General features: G+C 41.4%; 1 pseudogene; it reads left to right on the forward strand.

Annotated features, from left to right (window-relative positions):
- The first annotated feature begins 3,413 nt into the window (after positions 1–3,413).
- LOC133097584 (ferritin light chain-like) lies at positions 3,414–4,132 on the forward strand (annotated as a pseudogene).
- The last annotated feature ends 1,273 nt before the right edge of the window (positions 4,133–5,405 follow it).

The raw sequence follows: 5,405 nt of genomic DNA on the forward strand, positions 1-5,405 counted from the left end.
AAACTGTCTCCGAGATTTAATCTGGCATGGATGTACAGAGGCCGAATTTCATAAATAAGTACGCATATGTGAAGTAGTATGTGTAATTTCCATTTTTAGATGACAAAAATCGAGACTGAAATTTTAGGTGAGATCTCTGTGCAACAGCTCATGTCAATGACCAAACCGAAGACAGCTCTGACCCCGCACTCACTGTTTTCCCACAAGGTTAAGCCTAATTCCTCTGCAATAACAATGAAAAATGTCTTCTGAAAATATTTGAATTTCAAAAGATTACCACTTTGACATTTTCCACAATGAGAGACCCAAGCATTGTTTTAGCAAACAACCACTTTGATCAGACATTGCTTGACTTGATAATCTCTCAGCTGAGTGTCTTTATACCCAGTTCTAAATGCCTGTGAATGTTTTACTTTAGTTCTAAAGCATGGTTGAACAATAACAGCTTTTACAAACGTGGCCCTATTTGGCTCTTCCTTGACATATTGGCAATGCCTCATGGCAGCTGAACCATCTTTACTAACCTCTCAGTCACTTGAAAAAAGTAGATTGATCACTGGTAAAGTGCAACACTGATCGACCGCTACACATGAGCATTTGTTAGGCTTATTATTTCCCCAATCCTGCGAACTCCAAACTGCTTCAGAGTTAGGACTTGGAAACTGGGACTTGTTAGCTGGAGTAGGATTAGCCCCTCATGCTCTACTTCTTGCTCAATGGCCAGAGACAGATTGGTCTAGAGGGGAAGGGACATGTATTCAGGGAAACTAATTAGAAAATAGAACAGAAGGAAAGGCAACACTGTAATGATTTAAAGTGGTTTGCATGGTGGGTTTTGTTTAAAAAAAAGAAAAGAATGAAAACCCAAATTCCTGTTCCCCCAGCCTCTCCAAGCATCAAGCCTGCAGCGGGCACAGAGCATCTGTGATTAACCCCGGGAAACTCCGCTCAGCACGTCTCCGCGCAGTAATTTACATAGTGTTCATCAATTTATTACAACCGCAGAAGTCAACAACGCTTTCCACAGGCATCTTTGCTGTTTGCTATGGTGAAAAGCACCTAGAATCTGAGGTGCTACAGCTCAGTTCAAGTGTGGCTTTCCATTCAAAAGCTTCAATTCACTCATCTGTACAATAAACTTTTAATTACGGGTAGTGTGGGCCTACCTAGCTCACAAGATTGTTTTAAGAATCAAATGAGGTAATTTATACACAAGAGAATTTTAGGGAAACCATACATCCAAACAGTTCCAGTTGTTGGTATTTTTCAGGAGGAAGTAATGAGCATACAATTTCAGATTTATATTTAAAGTTATGCTTGCCTAATAGTTTAAAATAGTTTTTTTAAAAAAATATAGCAATATGCATGCCTCCGAGCAGGAATCTGATGTAGTGGAATACTGTAGAGAGATAGCAAGAAACTATGTATATATCTACACACACACACACACACACACACACACACACACTAATCAGATATTAATTGTGGCTTTTTCTCTGGGTAGTGGAATCATAGGAAACGTTTAAAATTTTCCGTTCACTTTGCAGTAAGTTATGAATTTTCCCCCATATATGTATAACTTTTATAATTACAAAAGAGACTACTTGGAAACAAAATCAGTGTTTCATTGTAAAATGGCACTTAGATAGCTCTCCCCAGAATTTCTTTTCTACAAAATTTCATTATTCAAGGCTTGGAATAGAACAGTAAGGACTTTTCCTAAGAGCTATCAGAAGAAAAGTATGTTTAGCAAAATTACTGCCATTCCGAGTAATCATACCAGCAAAAGAAAAGGATTTTTTTTTGGTTTCTCATCATCATAAGTTTAAATTAAATTCTCTCTTCTTTTTATTTCTTTGTTCTCATATCAGTTTTGTTTCTGTCTCTATGGGAACTCGAAGAAAATACAGAAAGAATTGGTGTAGTTGGAACAAACACAACAAAGTAATTCATTCCTTTAGTCCCTTTGTTGACTGTGATTGTCCAGCGCATCTCTATCTCTTCTGGTTCTTATGCTGAAATTCTTCACCTTCTCATTTTCTATTGCCTCTGCCACCTGAGACACAATGTCCTTCAGGACCCTCATTGTGAGAAGGAAAGGATTTGCTCTCCTGCATAATAGCACCAGCAGGAAAGTGAGTTTCATCCCTGCCAACGTGTTTGGGAACCTGAGGTAAAGAAAATGATGGTTCTCTGTTGTTCAACTCCTTTGTTTACTCCTTTTCTTTCTCCTTGATTGAAGCTAACGCTCTATAAATGTTACTATATTCTATAAAGGCTACTTAGCAAAAGGTTTTAGGCTTTCTTTTCTATTGAACCTCAAATGAGAGCCTTTAAAAGTGTAAATTCTCTCTGCAGGTAATGTAACACCAACACGTGTGTGTGTGTGTGTGTATGATATATATGATATATCACACAGATACACACAAATACACACACACACTCTGCCCAGAGTGTGGACTTATAATAGCAAAAATCTCGATGAAATTATTTAATATATACCATTTTCCAAAATATGCACTGTTGAAAATTAGTTGCATAGAAAGATGGTAGCTGAAAATATCCACTGACACATAATAGATAAACTATAAGGAATTTTAAAAATGATGCACATAAATTCAATATATAAAAAGAAAAACAGAATAAAACAATATAATAGCATCCTTATGCATCAACAAAAAATAAACAGAATGGTCAATACCATAATAAAGATGAAGGCCCAGAGAGAAAAGGAGATGTGTATAAGAAGGTTGAAGATTTGTACAAGATTAATTAGTAGAATTTATAATTCTATATAAAACAATAAGTAATAGATTACTAATAAAATCAGCAATAGCTTCAATGAATCAAATTCATATCATGCAAACAATGACTATTGTTCTCATATTCTGTACAATTCAGAGAAAAGACACTGCCTCTATTTCATACTAGTTTTTTCAAGGATTTTGTGCACAGTCTTATAAGACAGAGAGGGTGTCCCCCTCCAGTACAGAGGTCAGGCACGCTTACTGTCCAGTAGGAAACAGCGGGTTCCCTGAGTTCTGTGCTCTACTCCTGTAACACAGCCCCTGCCTGTGTAGGAGGCACCTGGACCTCCTTGAACTGCCCTGTGAGTTCTGGGGTTCACAGAGCCCTGGGCCACAAGAGAACATGTGAGATATTCTGGCCTCTACTACTGCTCAGACTAACAACGTCCTTTGTTTCTGACCCAAGATTCTAATGTCTCAGCAACCCTGAAACTTCCACAGGCTGACTTGTGAGTTTGCAAGTCGTATAAAAATCTCAGACCGATTGCGCTCGGCGGTTCCCCGGATCTGTCTCTTGCTTCAACAGTGTTTGGACGGAACAGACCCAGGGTTGCCCTTTCCTCCAGCCTCCGACCACCCTCCAACCTTCGAAGTCAGCCACTCATCTATCCACCCTCCAACCTTCAGAGTCAGCCACTCAGCTGTCCTCGGTCACCGGGACCAGCCAACACCATTTTTTGAGCCGAACTCCTTATTACCGATCAACCATGAGCTCCCAGATTCGTCAGAATTATTCCACCGAGGTGGAGGCCGCCGTCAACCGCCTGGTCAACATGCATCTGCGGGCCTCCTACACCTACCTCTCTCTGGGCTTCTATTTCGACCGCGAAGATGTGGCTCTGGAGGGCGTGGGCCACTTTTTCCGCGAATTGGCCGAAGAGAAGCACGAGAGCGCCGAGCTCTCTTGAAAATGCAAAACCAACGCGGCGGCCGCGCCCTCTTCCAGGACGTGCAGCAGCCATCTCAAGATGAGTGCGGTAAAACTCAGGACGCTGTGGAAGCCGCCATTAACATGGAGAAGAACCTGAACCAGGCCCTTCTGGATCTGCATGCCCTGGGTTGTGCCCGCGCAGACCCCCACCTCTGCGACTTCCTGGAGAGCCACTTCCTAGATGAGGAGGTGAAACTCATCAAGAAGATGGGTGACCACCTGACCAACCTCCGCAGGCTGGCTGGTCCCCAGGCTGGGCTGGGCGAGTATCTCTTTGAAAGGCTCACCCTCAAGCATGACTAGGAGCCTCCGGAGCCCAGTGGCCTTTGAGGAGCCCCTCTGCTGTCAGGGCTTCTGCCTGAAGCCCCTCTCTGCAGCCACTAGGCAGCTTTTTAACCACCCTGGAGCCCTCTCCCAAGCCTTGGACCAAATGGAAACAATAAAGCTTTTTGCAGCAGCTAAAAAAAAAAAAAAAAAAAAAAATCTCAGACCCTTCATACTTTTGGCATGACTTTTACAGAAGAAAACAAAATGAAAGTCAGAGCCACATACATTATTATGAGCATATCTGTAAAAAACATTGTGGAGTGAAATAAGCAGTTAACACAATTTAATTGTTTATACAATGTCTTAAAATGTGCAAAATGTACTATATATATATATTGAGTATATTCATATAAAATAGATGCATAAAATAACTCATACCTGTGATTGACACCCAAGGCTAGAAAGAGCTAGAACAGAATCAAAAAACAGTACCCAGGAAACTTCCAAACTTCCAATGCATTTGTAATTTTTGTACATTAAAAAAATCCAGGGGCCAGGGGATGGGGGGGTGGGGAGGGGGAATGGGGAGTTAGTGTTTAATGGGGACAGAGTTTCCGTTTAGAAAGCTGAAAAATTCAGGTGATGGATGATGGTGGGAGTTGCACAACAATGTGAATGTACTTAGTGCCACTGAGCTGTACAGTTAAATTAGTATGTTTTATATTATGTGACTTTTACCACAGTAAAAAAATTTTTTTTTTAATCTAGAGGACTTGTTTTCTGATCTGACATGTAAAGAGATGGGAAGCCGTCACTCCTATCCTCACAACGAGAAAAAAGCTGAACAAACAGAACATCAACCCTCTTCTCAGACCTTTTAGAAGACTGAGGTCATCGGAAAAACTGTTGCCACAAAAACTGGAGAGACAGGTAAATAGAGAGAATCACAGTTTGTCTGGAACAGAATCCCCAGAGCAGAAGCCTGCCACTGGGGCCGGAAGAGACACTCAAACTATAACTCATAAATTGCTGGACGCTTCATGAGCTGGAGACGTAAAACCTGGGGAGGTGGGTCTCAGGGAGGGGGTGTTGGGAAGGGCTCAAAACCCATCAGGAACTGCCCAAATCTGAAGCACTGACATCACCAAATGCTGCTGAGGATGTGGAGCAGCAGGAACTCCCATCACTGCTGGTGGGAATGCAAACTGGTCCAGCCACTCTTGAAGACAGTTTGGTGGTTTCTTACAAAAATAAACATACTCTTACCATAAATTCAGCAACTAGGCTCCTCGGTATATACCTAAAGGAGCTGAAAACTTATGTCCACACAAAAACCTGCCCAGGAATGTTTATAGCAGCTTTATTCATAATTGCCAAAACTTGGAAACAATCAAGAGGCC

The sequence above is a fragment of the Eubalaena glacialis genome, chromosome 9 (genome assembly GCF_028564815.1).
Source record: "Eubalaena glacialis isolate mEubGla1 chromosome 9, mEubGla1.1.hap2.+ XY, whole genome shotgun sequence".
Taxonomy (NCBI): domain Eukaryota; kingdom Metazoa; phylum Chordata; class Mammalia; order Artiodactyla; family Balaenidae; genus Eubalaena; species Eubalaena glacialis.